Raw genomic sequence first — 16,871 nt, 5'->3', positions numbered from 1 at the left:
TTAATAAACTTACAATTAAAAATAGTACTGCAAGCTCTAACAAAACTTTGCCTGAAAAGTTGCCATCTGCCACAAAAATGTCCTGTAACGTTCATAATTTACTATTTTTAAACTTAAATCCTGTCCTTTATGAATGCAGTTTTTTTTAAATAAGCAGTAGAAAGTTTTCACACTCTTTCATCCTGAAGGAGATTCACATACTTAGCAAACTTGCATCTGGAGATAGAAGAAATGGCTGAAAGGATTGATCAGCCAAACAGTATTGACAGAAGTGGTTTCAGTTTGGAATGGGACAGTTTCAAATTCATTACAAGCAGTGTAAACCACAGTCTTGGTTGATTTAGCCAGGTACAGAACAAAGTGCTCTACTGTGCTTGAGCAATGTGCCTTTTTTCCAGCTTAAAAGGATCCATTTTCATACCAGTCATTATTGCATCCTCAGAAAGTCTGCCTCAAACATGGAATTCAGTCAAGATTTTTTTCTTTTTACCTGTCATGAGAGCAGTGTAAAGCTTTGTTCATAGAATCCCTACAGTGGAGAAGGAGGCTGTTTGGCTCATTGACTCTGCATCGAACACAATCCCACCCAGGTACTATCTCTATAGCCTCACATATTTACCCTGCCAATCTCAATGAAACTAAGGGGCAATTTATGATAGTCAATTCATCTAACCCGCACAACTTCGGACTGTAGGAGGAAACTGGAGCACCCAGAGGAAACGCAGACACAGAATGTGCAGACTCCACACAGTCAGCAACCCAAACCAGGAATCGAACTTGGATCTCTGGCGCTGTGAGGCAGCAGTGCTAACCATTGTACTGCCCATGAGTACCAAACCTTTTTTAAAAGTCATGTAATAGTCCTGAAGGTTGAAAGCTGAGATTCCTCTAATATATCGGTAATATTTCCTTTACACTAAACTTGATTCCTGGTTTCTGGAGGTGTCAAGCTGTTCCATTGTCTTTTCCCACTAAAAGTTCTTCTAAATTCAGTAAAAGCTTTTGCGCTTGTAGGTTTATGACAAATTATGCATTGCTGTTGGTGTAACATTTGTCATTACCCATGACCTAGGTTTCAAACTCATGTAACCAATGATAACATGCTGTGAGCGTCAGCTAACCAGCTGACTGGTAGACAATGTAACCAATGGCAAAATGATGTGATGGTCAGCTGACAGTGTAAAAATAGAAAGCAGATGGGGATTATGGAGAGCATTTGTGGCCCAGGGTGTGGTCTAAGTGGTGATGTAGTGAAGTTTCTTTATTAAACCTTTTCTTTGATTTACCTCATGAAGTTAGTTTTTTTTCTTGCACATGGAGTATCCTTACTGCAGGATGAACAATCTGTGGTCTTTGTACTTTGGAGGGCCCATGATATCTAATATTCTTTCATTTCTGCCTGGAGTTTGAGAATTTGTTTGCTACATTAGTAGTGTGTTTGTGTTTATATTTTGTACTATTTTCCTTTGGGTAACTCACTATTTTTTAGCAGCTGCAAAGTTTCAGGCAGTCTTCTGCAGGCTGAAGTCACTGGTCTACAATGCAGGTATTGGAAGGTTAATAAGAAGTCTCACAGCACCAGGTTAAAGTCCAACAGGTTTATTTGGAATTCACCTGATGAACGAGCAGTGCTCTGAAAGCTTGTGATTCCAAATAAACCTGTTGGGTTTTAACCTGATGTTATGAGACTTCTTACTGTGTCCACCACAATCCAATGACAGCATTTCCACGATCCATCAAGTGAGTTTTTTCATTTGATAAAAGAAAGCTTGGGGCCTGCAAGGATGGTGACTTAGGGTTGCTGAGCAGCAGTTGAGGACTTGAGTCTAGCCAGTGGACAGTTATTTGGAATGTTGGGGGAAGGGGTTGCTAATACGGATCATGAAAGGTTGTCTCATTGCCAAGCTAGTTCTTGGTGCTCTCCCTTTTTGAAATTGGACAGAGAGCTGGGGGTAAGGCCTTTCTAAAGCTGCCCAATCTCCTTTTGTATTAATATGGGAAGACTTCCCATTCTGTATCATTTATAAAACAAAATAATTTATTTTTCAGTTTGTGCCAGGCTAGAAAATGCCATGATTTGATATAATCACTTCTGGCTATTATGGAATATTTGTTGGAGATGCAGCAGATCTTCCTCTTGGTGGAAATTCAGCCAACTCGTAATTCTATCCAGAGAAATGCTTAAATGTTATTGCTGGTAAAACAGTCACTATTGATAGAGATTGCTCTGATACCATGGGGGCGATCTTGAGCCCGCGCTCTCCTTCCACGGAAATGGGAGCAGGGGTTCAAGATCTGGTGTAACTCAGAAGTCACGAACCTCACTGGCGAGATCATGATCTCTAATTTTTGCTGCCGCTCACTATCAACATAATCAGGTTCACACCCACAATGGGCGTGAACCTGATTTTAATATCTTTAAATATTATCAAAGATTTTCATTGCCATGTATTTTCCCCCATAGGCTTATTTTCAAAGGAGATGCTGGCTCTGATCATGGGGGAAGGTTAATTTTTGCTTTGATTCGGGCTCCATTTAAAAAAAGGTGCCCTGATCTCAGTGCAGTCAGGCTTTGCTATCGTGCTTAGACCCCATCTCTCAACATACAGCATAAATCACATTTTTTTTAACAAAGTATCATAAATATATTATATAGATTTATATCTTACGCGCAGGTTTAAGGTGCTGGGGAGTGGGTACAGAGGAGATATCAGGGGTAAGCTTTTCACTGAGAGGGTAGGGGGTGAGTGGAATCGGCTGCCTTCGGTGGTGGTGAAGGCAAATTCGAGAGACTTCTGGAGGAGTACATGGGGCTTAATAGAATTGAGGATTATAGGTAAGCCGAGTAGGTAGGGATATCATCAGCGTAACTTGTAGGCCGAAGGGCCTGTTTGTGCTGTAGTTTTTCTATGTTCTATGTGGAAAGAGAACCTACCTCACATTAGTTTTCAGTCAGACCTTTAAACTGCCGTTTAATGGTAAGTTTTCATTCAGTCTCTTGATGCAGCATTTTTAAATTGCTATGTTGTATTGACCAATTAATATAATATTATTGACCAATTAGTATATTGACCAATTTACCCTTGTTCATGAAAATAATCTGGAGTTATTTGAAGAAAAATAGTAGAACCAAACTATTAGTATTTCTAGCTAGTAGTTTTCTCAACCTTATGACAAACGTTTCCACTTTTTTTTGATCTCTCGAACTGCATTTACTGACCATGCCTAGTTGCTCTAAGAAAATGGCAGAGACTTTTTTCTTAAACCATTCTATTCTGGCGCTTGTAGTGATGATGCCTTGCGGTGGTAAAGAATTCCACATTTTTGAGCCAGTAACTATGAAGGGGTAGTGGTCTGTATACAGCTGGGCAGTGATTGTGTTTTCTACACGTGCAGGGCTGTGAGGTACAGTCGAAGTAATTTTGGCAAGTTTCTTGCACATAGTGTAGATACAGTACAGTTGTAGTGGTTATCATCTAGTGTAGGGGAAGAGGTTAAATGGCCTGACTAGCTGCATAATTGGTGAGTCTTTTGAGGGAATCATGAGCAATTGCTCAGTAGATCCGTCATAGACTATTCTGTTTTACAGCCTCACTCGAGTGAGACTGGAAGTTGCCACCCAAAGTCAATGGGTATTTCCGATGTCCACCCTTTGCCCACTCCGATTCTGTGGCGGGTGGGGCAATAGAATTTTGGCATTAATTTGATTAATCCAGTTTCCAAGATGTTGATGGTGCATTGACATTGGTACTATTAGCTTATTAGTTTGTTTTTTGTAAACTTACAATAGTTATAATGAGGAAAAGATTTTAGTAACCTTTGGTGTTCCTGTTTGCAAATGTATTTATTCAATCAAAATCATCAAATTTGGGTAGTTTTACTTACTGTCCGTTCAATATTTCTTACTTTCCATGGAAACCTTTACTAATGAAGGCAAGAAAGCTTGTTGAGAGAATTGCTATTAAAATCCTAAGGCAAAGCATTCCAACAACTATTTTTAAAAATGGCCTTTGGTAAAATAATTAAATGTTGTGTTTGTAAAGTTTACATCATAGCATAAACTGTGCAAAAACTGTAGTAAGACATTGCTTGTGGAAGTTGTGATTGCTTGTGGGTCAGCAATCATAGAACCCTACAGTGCAGAAGGAAGCCATTCAGCCCATCTTGTCTGCACTGACTCTCCAACAGAGCTTCCACCCTGGCCTTATCCTGTAACCTCATTTTTATTGAGCAAGGGCGCTCTCTGAGTAGGCATGGACTGCAGAAGCTGTCACCGGTTTCAAAAATGGCAGTGATTACTTTTATTTTGTGTTGCTAAATGATGTGTTCCACAGCTATAATTTTGGTTAAATTGAAATACCTCTAAGAAAGCTGCCCACAAAGATCGACTGATCTGGGCTGCATGGATTTCTCCTTCTCCCAATGACAGTTTAAATCAGGCAGCAAGCGAAGGGGATGTTTTAGTGTGCAGCAGCAGCAGCAGAGGTCAGTGAGCAGATAAGCAGCTAGTCACGTTAATAAATTCATGCATAGCATAGCAAACCAAGAAATCAAAAGCACTTAATTCCAGTTAAAACCGAAGGATATTTTCAGGGAGTGAAATAAATGAGCATGATTGAGGTAAGGTATAAGCTAGAACAAAGATTAAAATAAAAACTAAGCTTATTTAAAAAATGGGGAACTTCTAATAATTTCTGGAGAAATTTGACATTCTGCAAATATAAAATTAGCTTTACAGGGCCAGTTAGGATATTTAGCAGTAATTATGAAGTGAGTATGCTGTTTTAAAATCTAGTTACTTTTACAGCAAATCTACCAGCATGAAAATGGAAGTTCTCATCGATTTAGTTAATTTCCGTTGATTGCAGTCTGGAGGGGCTGCAGCAGCAGACACTCTGGAGAAGAGTAGAATCACTGATAGCAATTCCAAGTTCCAGTTATTCCTGGATTTCCACATTATACTGAGCATTTGTGGACTCCAGAAATTGCTGCTTGTTTCACTGGAGTAATGGCAGTGAATGCTGGTGGTTTTGGTGTAACTAACATTTGCTTTTTTTATTGATGATAAATGATATGTTCCATCGCTTTAGTTTTGGTTGCGTTGAACACCTGCTGTTTAACCATCGAAGAGAAACAAAATGTAGAAAACATGGGTTTTGGATGTTTGCAGTTGAGTGTCCATGAAGACTCAAATATAGTTGTTGGAAGCCTTTTTATGTTTACTGAATACAGTGGATTTGAATAGCACCTGATCGGATGACGCTCCCCGTTTTCTTTTATAGGAAATCATATCTCTGTTTTGCTGAACTCACCAAATCAGATCTAATTTGTTACTTGCATGCAAGAACTTTGTCTGTGATCTCTATTTCTTTTTGAAATGTTATTAGCTGTTTCTGTAAAATGCAACAAGTAAAATAGAGGATAAGTCGTTGACTCCTGAAAGGATTGTCAGAAATAAACCAAATTTCTTTTTGATCATTTTAAAGCTAATCAGATGCAGCTCTTAAAAAGTTGTTGATAACTGGAACAATATCATTTTAAATTAAAATTTGACAGCATTTCTGGCAAAGGTAACAATTTTACATCGATTTAATTTGTTTGGAGAGATAGATATTTTTTGATAGGTATCCTACACGCTGACTTTCCATTTGTCCATCCGAGACTGTGGATCATAGATAAGTAGAATAAGTACCCTTGAGCAGATGTTCATCTTTATTCAAGCAGTTTATTTTTAGAAAGTTTGGTGTGATATATGTTTCTTCAGAAATGCTTCTGTATGAAGTTAGATTTAGACCATCATTTTCAAATGGTAGTCAGCACTGGCCAAAAATTACAAATTATTGCAGGTACTCATGTAAAAAAATGATCTTGCTTAAAAGTGGTCCCATAATTTTTGGTTTAATAATGTCATTTTCATATACCTAATGTGAAAGTCCACCCTAGTTTTTCAGGAATCAGGCTGTGTTTTGATTACCAATTACTTACCGCTAATTACGACAGTTCATTCATTTAAAGGCCCATGTAGACACCTTTTCTCTGCCAATTCTAACAACAGTTTCCCAGTAGACTAATGTGTACCATGTGATCTATCATAATGTCTTCAAGAAAGAATAAGAAGTACGTAGCTCAGTTTAAACTGGAGAAAAGAAGTGGCAGAATGGGTGAACAAGCAACGGCAAAATAGTCACATCACCCATGAAACTATCTGACTTCTTGTGTTCAGAGAAGTGAGAAAGATTGGATTTCAGAATTCAAGGCCAGTGCCAGGTGTTAAATAAGATTCATGAAAAGGTGGAGCTTAGTATTTTTTCTAGAAAACACAAATTTCATAGTGTCTGTCATTTGTACTTGAGAATAACAAAACAGTGGAATTTGATTGTTTTATTTGATATCAAGAGCAAAATCTGGATGAAGCACCACTTGACATTGACATTCCAGCAAGCAAGACAGTTACCAAGATTTGTGGAAAAACTATCCTTGTAAAGGTGAGGTGCGCTCCACAGTGGTTTTACCTTGTATGGCGGATGGCACAAAATTACAGCTGGTGGTGAAATGCAAGTGCAAAGCTCTCCCCAACGAGAAGTTTCAGAAAGGTGGTGGTCATCCGTAGACTGGAGGGATGAACGTGGTTGCAAGAAATGAATCAAATAAGCTAGGAATTTGAGACCAGGGGTACAATAACATAGTGTAATATAGTAATTACCCACAAAAAAATCAATGTTCAAACCATACCTTGTCAATGATGTAGTCAATAATATGGATCAGTCAGCACCCACGTGGAAGTTATTTTCTGTGGTCTTACAACTGTAGTTCAGTCCTGGATATGTGCAGAAGTAAAACTTTCCAGGACAGTATCTGAAAAACATGGACAGTTGGATGTTGTGGAATGATAATTCTGAAGTTATCGTTTCTACATGTGATGATGAGGAAGATCCATACGTTGATATGTGATTAGGGTGAATTGTCTAGTGATTCAAACAATAAGCAGTGATTTCAATCTGAAATATTGTAGTTCGTCATGGTGTATATTTATATTGTGTTGGATGAAATGTATATACAGTTTGCAATATTTAAAAAAAAATGTTAGGCACTTACTGTGAATTTTTTTGAGTTATTTCTTTTTTAGTTCATTCCATTGCCATGGCCTTTTTTTGGGTCTGGATCACAGGCACATGTCCATCTGTCGGAAATGTTATCCCTGTAAAGTTGGCCCCATGACTTTTGGACTCAAATTTCTGCTTAATATCTGTGACTCAGACGATGGGGCACTTTTCTAAGAACATAAGAACATAAGAAATAGGAGCAGGAGCAGGAGTAGGCCATCTAGCCCTTCGAGCCTGCCCCGCCATTCAATAAGATCATGGCTGATCTGTCGTGGCTCAGTTCCACATTCCCGCCCTCTCCCCATAACCCTTAATCCCATCTCTTATCAAAAACCCATCAACCCGCGTCTTAAAAATATTTAGCGAGGTAGCTTCCACCACTTCAACAGGCAGAGAATTCCAGAGATTCACCACCCTTTGAGTGAAGAAGTTCCTCCTCAACTCTGTTCTAAACTGCCCCCCCTTTATCTTGAGGCTGTGCCCCCTAGTCCTACTATCCTTTCTGAGCGGGAAGAGTGTCCTCCTCAATCTCTGCACAGTATTGTATTGTGGACTGCACCATATTCATTGATTGTCTTTTCTTTGCCTTACATTTTCCCATCTACCCTTGTGAGACCGCACTCTTGTACATTCAAATTCAAGACTTTGCATCTTCAGAAGTGTTTTCTGTCCTGTGAGTGTTACTTCAAGTTTCCTAAGGGTTTCTTGCTCTCTACCATCTCTGTTGCATCTTTGCACTGCCCCTCCACAACACGTGCAGGCACATGGTCAGCTTTTATATGTATTGTTGATGGCACACACATCTGCTTCTGCACCGTCCCTTAATCATATGCTGCCAGACTTTCTATCTGGCCCAGACCTTCTGGTCACTGGCAGAGTAGCTACACCATTCACTTACCATTTAATGTTGGAGCCTTTGCGCCTCTTGGTCCTGGCTTCAGTTCAAATCCAGCAATGAACAGAATAGGGAGGCCAAGTGACAAGCTTAATTCCAGCGAAGCAAAGCCCACTTTTTTGTCATAAACTGAAGGCATGGTTGTTTAAAGTCCATCCTTAGTTCATTGACTTACATTATCTTTAGATGAACCTGTCGACCTCAAACCACATAATATCACTACCGCCCCTCCATCCTGACAATGCTCATCCCCTCCTTAGTTCAGGTGGGGTATGACTGGCAATTGAAAGATTAAACTTCCCAGATACGTGTTGTCCATGTGCACGTGTTGGGGCTCCTCTCGTGTCCAAGGCACATTCACACCTTGTGATGAATGACCCAACTTATCGGAAGATTCAGGCTCTATCACATCATAATGCTGAACCAGTGCTTCCTCCAAATCAGCTTTGTGAAGACTGGCACTAATACTTTTGTCCTTCACTGTATAATTCAAATCCTTTTCCCCTTTGCTTGTTGTTGGAGCTACACTCCACTTGACTGGTGGAGAATATCACAACCATTATTTTGTAAATTGAGTTTGTGTCTTTATATGCCCTGTTTGTGAATAGAACTCCCACTTACCTGATGAATGAGCAGCGCTCCAAAAGCTAGTGGCTTGTGCTACCAAATAAATCTATTGGACTTTAACCTGGTGTTGTGAGACCTTTTACTGTGTTCACCCCAGTCCAACGCTGGCGTCTCCACAGGAGAGGTCTCAGAGGATTGGAGAATAACCAATGTTGTTCCTTTGTTTAAGAAGGGTAGCAAGGATAATCCAGGTAATTACAGGCCGGTGAGCCTTACATCAGTGGTAGGGAAATTATTGGAGAGGATTCTTCAAGACAGGATTTACTCCCACTCGGAAATAAGTGGATGTATTACTGAGAGGTAACATGGTTTTGTGAAAGGGAGGTCGTGTCTCACTAACTTGATCGAGTTTTTTGAGGAAATGACAAAAATGATTGAGGGTAGGGCAGTGGATGTTATCTACATGGACTTCAGTAAGGCCTTTGACAAGGTCCCTCATGGCAGACTGGTATGGAAGGTGAAGTCGTAGAGGATCAGACGTGAGCTGGCGAGATGGATACAGAACTGGCTCAATCATAAGTCTCACAACACCAGGTTCAAGTCCAACAGGTTTATTTGGTAGTATAAGCCACAAGCTTTCAGAGCGCTGCTCCTTCATCAGGTGGGTGTTCTGTTCACAAACAGGACATGTAAAGACACAAACTCCATTTACAAAATAATGGTCAGAATGCGCGTCTTTAAAGGCAATCAAGTCTTAAAGATACAGACATTGTGAATGGAGAGAGGGTAAGCACAGGTTAAAGAGATGCGTATTCTCTTCAGCCAGGATAGTTAGTGAGATTTTGCAAGCCCAGGCAAGTCGTGAGGGTTACAGATAATGTGACGTGAACCCAAGATCCCGGAGATCCAAGAACCCAAGATTAGTCATAAAAAACAAGGGTAGCAGTGGAAGGGTGCATTTCTGAATTGTAACAAGTGGTGCTTCTCAGGGATCAGTACTGGGACCTTTTGTAATATATATAAATGATTTTGGAAAAAAATGTAACTGATTTGACCAGTACGTTTGTGGACAACACAAAGGTTAGTGGAATTGTGGATAGAGATGAGGACCATCAGAGGATACCACAAGATATAGATCAGTTGGAGACTTGAGTAGAGAGATGGCAGATGGAGTTTAATCCAGACAAATGAAGTAATGCATTTTGGAAAGCCTAACACAGATGAAATATACAGTAAATGGCAGAATCCTTAAGAGGATTGATAGGCAGAGGGATCTGGGTGTACAGGTATGCAGGTCACTGAAAGTAGCAACGCAGGTGGAGAAGGTAGTCAAGAAGGGATATGACATGCTAACCTTCATCGGCGGGGGCATTGAGTTAAAAATAGGCAAGTCACGTTGCAGCTTTATAGAACCTTGGTTGGATCACACTTGAAACATAGCGTTCAATTCTGGTTGCCACACTGCCAGAAGGGTGTGGAAGCTTTGGTGAGGGTACAGAAAAGATTTATGGAAGGCATTCGCTATGAAGAGAGGTTGGAGAAACTTTGTTTGTCCTCACTGGAGTGGTGGAGGTTGAGGTTGCGACCTGATCGACATATACAGGATTATGAGAGGCATTGAAAGAATGGATAGACAGAAGCTTTTTCCCAGGGTGGAAGAGTCAGCTACTCGGAGCATAGTTTAAGGTGCAAAGGGCAAGGTTTAAAGGAGACATACAAAGCAAGTTTTTTACACAGAGGGCAGTGGATACTTGGAACTCACCGCCAGGGACGTAATAGAAGCAAATACGATAGTGACTTTTAAAGGGTGCCTTGACAAATACATGAATAGGATGGGAATAGAGGGATTTGGTTCCCGTAAGGGGAGAGGGTTTTAGTTCAGTTGGGCAGTATGGTCGGTGCATGCTGAAGAGCCTGTTCCTGTACTATAATTTTCTTTGTTCTTTGTTTAGCTACTCGTTCAGGTTCATAGGATCATCTAGCACAAGGAGATTCAAACTATTATGTCAATGCTGACTTTTTGCTGGAGCTATCCAATTAGTTTCTCCCCCCTGATTTTTTTTTTCCCTATTGCTCTAAATCTTTCTGCTTCAAAGTATGTAAATTATTTCCCTTTTGGTACACTAGGGAAACTGTTGATAGATGATGTTTTAGTACATTGAATTAATTTTATTACATCCATTTTTTTTTACTATCAATAAATACTTTGTTGATATAGTCATCAAGCAATTGCAGTGGAGCCCTTACCATAATGTTAAAAATATGATTCACCATTTGAAAATTATTGTACTAGATATATCATAGCAACTCAAACTATGCTTTTGGAGATTGTGCCAAATGAGTCATTCGCATATAGTTGTCCCAAGTATTTTATTAATCATTAGGAACAAATAACGTATTTTCTGCTTATGACTTGAACTATTATTTAAACAAACAACCTTATTGTGACAAGCTAATTTTTGTTAAATAATTTAGGAGATCTGCCTAGTTTGACTTAGTTTCTTCATCATCTTGCAGAAACCTTCCAGTTCAATTTTCCAGCAATAGCTTTTCAGTACCCAACAGCTATTGGATTAGAACTGAAGAATCTAGAAATGTTGGTATAAAGGGCAACAGGTTTGCGGAGTTTGGATGTTGAATGAATCAACTAATGCTGCGCAGAAATCCATGCATGCATACACTACACTTTCAATAAAAACTTTGTCCGGATGTTTAAAATTATTTCTATGCATACAATACAAAGATGACATCTGTTGCACTTCTAAATGGGACAAATTGCTATCAGTGTCACTGTAGTTGGGACTAGTGAGAAATTTGTCCATCTGGAAAGCTGGTTGCATCAAAGTAAATTTTATTGTATTAAAATAAATCTTCTGTACTTGTACGTATTAAATGTCTAATAGGTCTCTTTGCACAGTTTGATGAAAGATATTCATAGTATTCCTGATCTTGCCTGTGAGCATTTATGCTGAGTTACTCTTAAAGGCTTTGTGAATTTTGTTTCGGCTTGGTATTGTGGTGTTGATAGAATATCCATAATTTAGTAGGTTACGTTGCTATTGAAAGAGTTGGACTTTGTCCAATCTTCTGCAAACAATGTAGGATGGTTCTATTGATACTTTTACCTAATGCTTTGCTGTGGGAGTTTTTTTGTTCATTAATGGGATGTGGGCATCACTGGCTGAGCCAGCATTTATTGTCCATCCCTAATGCCCTCTGTTACAGCGGGCATTTGGGAGTCAACCACATTCTTTGTTATACTTTAACCAATCCTTTTCATGTTTTGGTTATTGGATTGTTTATCTGCTTCTCTGCTTTTTCGTTAATTTGCTTTAGGGGAAGAATGAATGGGAGCAGTCATTTGCACTTGTGTATAGCTCTACAGGTAGTAGTAGTAGCCATAGTCTTATACCCCTATCAAGTCCATGACAGCTCTCTAGTTGGCTGTATCCCTATAAGACCTACACGTTTATTTATCTTCAGAACCCATCTTTTGAAATCATTCATCGTTTCTGCTTCCACCACACTCAAGGTACACTGTCTGCATTAAAAATATATTTTTCCTCACATGACCCCCTCTATCTCTTGCCCAAAACCTTAAATTTATAACATAAACTAAATACGAACAGCTTTTCTTTTTCTACTTTATCCAAACCCCGCATGGATTTGTGCAGTTCCACAAAATCTTCTCACACCCTCCTGTGCTTCAAGGTGATACCCCAGTTTTTCCAACCTAATGTTGTAGGTGATTCCTTTATCCCTGAAACAATTCTGGGAAATCTCTGCACCTCTTGAGGACCTTCACATCTTTCTTAAAATGTGGTAATCAGAAATGGATGCAATACTCTACTTGGTCTAATTAGAGTTTTATAAATGTTCAGCTTGACTTTCTTGATTTTGATCTCGTGACTTCAATGAAGCCCAAGATCCCACACACTTTGCTAACTGCTCTCTCAATATGTTCTACTACGTTCAGAGATCTATACATGTGAACCCACAGGTTCCTCTGCGCCGGCACACCTTTTAAAACTGTGCCAATACGTTAAAATAACCTCTCCCTATCCCTTCTGCCAAATGCATCACCTCACTCTTCTTCTGTGTTAACTTCTGTCTGCTTTTAGTCCAGTTGCACTTGAATTTTGTCATGCTTACTTCAGCTACATCTCCAAATTTGGGAACATTGGTAAACTTTATTCTATTTCAATATCCAAGTTATTTTTATATATATCTATATAATACGTATTACATCAAAAAAGCACTGACCCTTGAGAGAACTCCACTGCCTACCATCCTCCAATCTGTTTTCTGTCTGTAAGATAAATTCTTTTTTACAAGTTGTCATTGATTATTCTGTTCCAAGTTTGTTGACTAGCCTTTGTCAAATGTCATCTTAAAAATTTGTACAGATAAAATTCACATTGATAACATTATCTTCCTTGACTGTTACTATTATTGAAAAATGCAATTAGATTTGTGTCATATAGCAGAGGTGGATCCTCCCTCCAAAAACTAACATCGAACCACTTAGAGGAGTACCTCACCCTATAATCTGTAAAAATGAGTGTGAAGTGATATGATCTGCTCTTCAACAACTTTGTGATTAAATCAAAATAAATCCCTGACGCACAGTCTCTAAAATCAACAATTAACAATTTACTTATCTAATTAACAGTGAACAAGTTAACTAAACTATTAACAAACCGAATAAAACATGATTCTAATGGAATGCTGTTCAGATAAATACAATTCCCACTTAACAAAAAAAGTAGAATTTTAATGACTCCCTAACTTACAACCAGATATTGTCATCTGGAATATTTTGGGCCTTCTCTGTTGATTCTTCTTTCTTTGGCACCTTCGCTATAGAGATGGTGCTTTCTCTTAAGACATGAATGAAGCTAAGAGCTGTTACTTTGGCAGTTGCTCTCTGCTTTTGTCTCACTGCCCTCTTTCTATACCTGTGATGACATATCAATATCCCCCACAATAGGCTTGATCCTAAGTTTTCAAATTTAATAGATTCTTGGTATCTAAGTGCGTAATTCAAATTGACTGAATTCAGAAAAATTCAAAAGCATGTTGCCTTGGTAACATGGTTGCTTGGCCCTTTGACTCAAATATTTCATTTTGAGCATTCTATATGCACTTGCGTTTTTTAAACTTCCCAAGCACAGAAAAAGCACCACCTTTTTAAAGGGACCGTGCAATGCTTTTTCCATAGCATTTTACAATTTTACAAATACCAATCTACAATTAATCTACTCACCTTTGCAACAATTAGTAAAGCATGATCTGCCCTTTACAAATCTGTGTAGGTTCTCCTTAATTAACTTGCAAATACCCATTGAATTTTTTTTTAATACCTTGATTATTGTTTCTAAAGCCTTACCCATCACTTATGTTGAATTAACTGACCTGTGGTTACCGGGATTGTCCTTGCATTTTTTTCTTGAGTAAGGCTGTCCACTTACTGCTTTCCAATTCTTTGGCACCTTTCAGGATCTAGGGAAGATTGTAAAATGATGGCAACCCCTTTCATGACCTTCACTCCCACTCTCACCAGCAACTTGTAATGCAGGCTATAAAGTAATTAATTAACAAGTTTGCCATTTCTGTTTCTGCATTTGCAACATTAGCCTCTTTTTTTTCTCCCTGATTTTAAAGGGCTTCCATTGCCCTTAGTTCCTTGGCAGACTCCAGCAGGGAGTGGCACCCACAGGGTCAAGACACCTCCTTGGTCAACTCCATCATCATTTTCCTGTGATATCCATCACCCTGCAGTAGATGGGGATTGGTGCTATCCTAGCCTGCAACATCCACATTCTGTGAAAGAATAAGAAAAGAACTTTAGCCTGGAGGCTGGTCAGCTGCAACTTGCTGAGATGGGGTTTGGATTTAAACTCTGGGCTTGGACTCGCCACTCTGTCGTCCTACTTCAGCTTTTGATCCAAAAGTAAGGTGCATCCATTTGGAACAAGCCTTGTTTTGTTCTTGTACACCTTAGCCAGCCCTGATATCAACTGTGTAGCCGGTTTTTGTGTGGGGGGCTTGTGAACAGTTGGAGCATCGGAGATAAATTGAGACAATTCCACCCAGGGTCTATCCCCATAGCCCCACATATTTGCCCTGCTCATCCCCCTAAAGCTAAGGCAATTTAGCATTACCAGTCAACCTAACATGCAAATCTTTGGACTGTGACGGGAACCTGAGTACCTGAAGGAAACCCATGCAAACATGGGGAGAATGTGCAAACGCCACATAGACAGCGACCTGAGGTTAGAATTGAAACCAGGTCCCTGGCACTGACACAACAGTGCAAACCCCTGTGCCACCATGCTGCCCTGTTCTATTCTGTTTTTTTTGCAGGTATTTGGAATAGATTAATGAGTTAAGCTACTTCATTCAAATGCAATCATCCTGTGAAACAGTTGACAGTAATTGCTTGTTTTTCACGTCTGTTTGTGCCAGTAAGTTGCTTTGAATCATATGAATGCTTAGTGTCACAAAAATTTGGAGATGTATCTTGGCTGGTTCTGCACTTGGCTGGTTTTGCATCAAGACAGTGGCGAGCCTGAAGCCATTTGAGTGAGAGGATAGGCCAGTGATTGCAGGGTGGATTATAGCCAAAATGGTGTATAAGAACCAGATTTTAAAGGCCATTTTACTATGGGGTGGTGCTGAAGGATTTGTTTTTGACAATGAGATATTTCAGAATAATCGTTCCTGCTGTAAAGAAAAAAATCTAAAAGGAAAAGCAACTACCCTGGTTAACAAAATAGATTAAGGAAAGCATCAAACTAAAGGAAAAAGCATACAAGTGTATAGTTGAGGGGCAGGTCAGATTATTGGTTAGAATATAAAGAACAGCAGAGAATAGGTAAAAGGTTAATCAGGAGAAAGAAATTAGAGGATGAGAGGAAGTTAGCTCAGAATGTAACAACAGATAACAAAAATTTCTACACTTATTTAAACAGAAAAGGGGAAGTAAAGTGAGTGTTGGTCCTCTAAAGAATGAGGATAAGGTGTTGATAGTAAAAAAAATAAGGAAATGATGGATGAAATGAGCAAATACTTGGCTTCTGTCGACTGTAGAGGATACGAGAAACATTTCAATAATAGTCGTGAATCGGGAGGTGGAGGGTAGAGAGGAACTTGGTGAAATTACAATCACTAGGAAAGTGGTATTGAGTAAGATGATGGAACTCCGGATGACAACTCTCTGGGTTCTGATGGACTTTATCCTAGGGTCTTAAGAGATAACTAATGAGACAGTAGATGCATTGGGGTTAATTAACCAAAATTCGCTAAATTCCGTAAAGGTTCCATCAGATTGGCAAATAGCAACTGTAACCCTTTAATTCAAGAAGGGAGGGAGGCAGGAAACTATAGGCCAGTTAGCATGATATTTGTCATGGGGAAGGTGCTAGAATTGATCATTAAAGCAGTATTAGATGGGCACCTCAACACATTCAAGGTAATTGGGAAAACTCAGCATGGTTTCATGAAAGGAAAATAGTGTTTAATAAATTTATTAGAGTTCTTTTAAGGAGCAGCATGTGCTATGGATAGAGAGGAGTGTCTAGATGGACAGTACTTGGATCTCCAAAAGGCATTTCAAAGGTTGTGTAAAATAAAAGCTCTTAATGTAGGAGTGGGGTGGGGTAACATATTAGCATGGTTAGAAGATTGGTTAATGGACCTTTGCCTAATTGTTAGGATATGACAAATGGTGTCCTGCAGGGTCTCAACATTTTACAACTTCTATCAAAGAGTTAGATGAGGGAAGTGTAGGCATAGTAACTAAATATGCAGATGACACAAAGTTAGACAAGAAAACATGTTGTGATTTGACTTATTATTGTTGTCACATGTATACAATGAAAAGTATTGTTTCATGTGCACTTTACAGACAAAGCATAACACTCCTGGAGAAGGAAAGGAAAGGGTGCAGAATGTAGCTAGAGTGTAGAGAAAGATCAATTTAATGTGAAGTAGGTCCCTTCAAAAAGTCTGATGGCAGCAGGGAAGAAGCTGTTCTTGAGTAGAATGGTACGTGACCTCAGATTTTTGTATCTTTTTCCCTACAGAAAATGGTGTTAGCGAGTACATCCAGGATGTGTGGGATCTTTGATTATTATGGCTGCTTTTCGAAGGCAGCAGATGTGTAGACAGAGTTAATGAATGGGAAACTGGTTTGCATGATGGACTGGGTTTTGTTCACGACCCTTTGTAATTTCCTGCGGTCTTGTACAGAGCAGGAGACAAAGCAAGCTGTGATACAATTGGAAAGAATGCTTTCTCTTGTG

At 39.3% G+C, this 16,871-nt stretch overlaps 1 protein-coding gene across 10 annotated transcripts in view; it reads left to right on the top strand.

Moving 5' to 3' along the window:
- Positions 1–16,871, top strand: part of pals2a (protein associated with LIN7 2, MAGUK p55 family member a) — a 228,761-nt gene that overhangs the window by 95,445 nt on the left and 116,445 nt on the right. Inside the window, exon 1 of one of the 10 annotated variants that reach the window (XM_080206853.1) lies at positions 4,602–4,620. The exons of the other annotated variants lie outside the window; for them this stretch is intronic. The gene's annotated coding sequence lies outside the window, so the exon portion shown is untranslated. Of the gene's footprint in view, positions 1–4,601; positions 4,621–16,871 lie in introns of those variants that run through there. 10 annotated transcript variants of the gene reach the window in all.

This window comes from Carcharhinus amblyrhynchos, chromosome 2, assembly GCF_965287045.1.
Source record: "Carcharhinus amblyrhynchos chromosome 2, sCarAmb.v2.hapA, whole genome shotgun sequence".
Classification (NCBI taxonomy): domain Eukaryota; kingdom Metazoa; phylum Chordata; class Chondrichthyes; order Carcharhiniformes; family Carcharhinidae; genus Carcharhinus; species Carcharhinus amblyrhynchos.
Note: the sequence above shows the minus strand (reverse complement) of the source record. Positions and strands in the feature narration are given on the sequence as shown.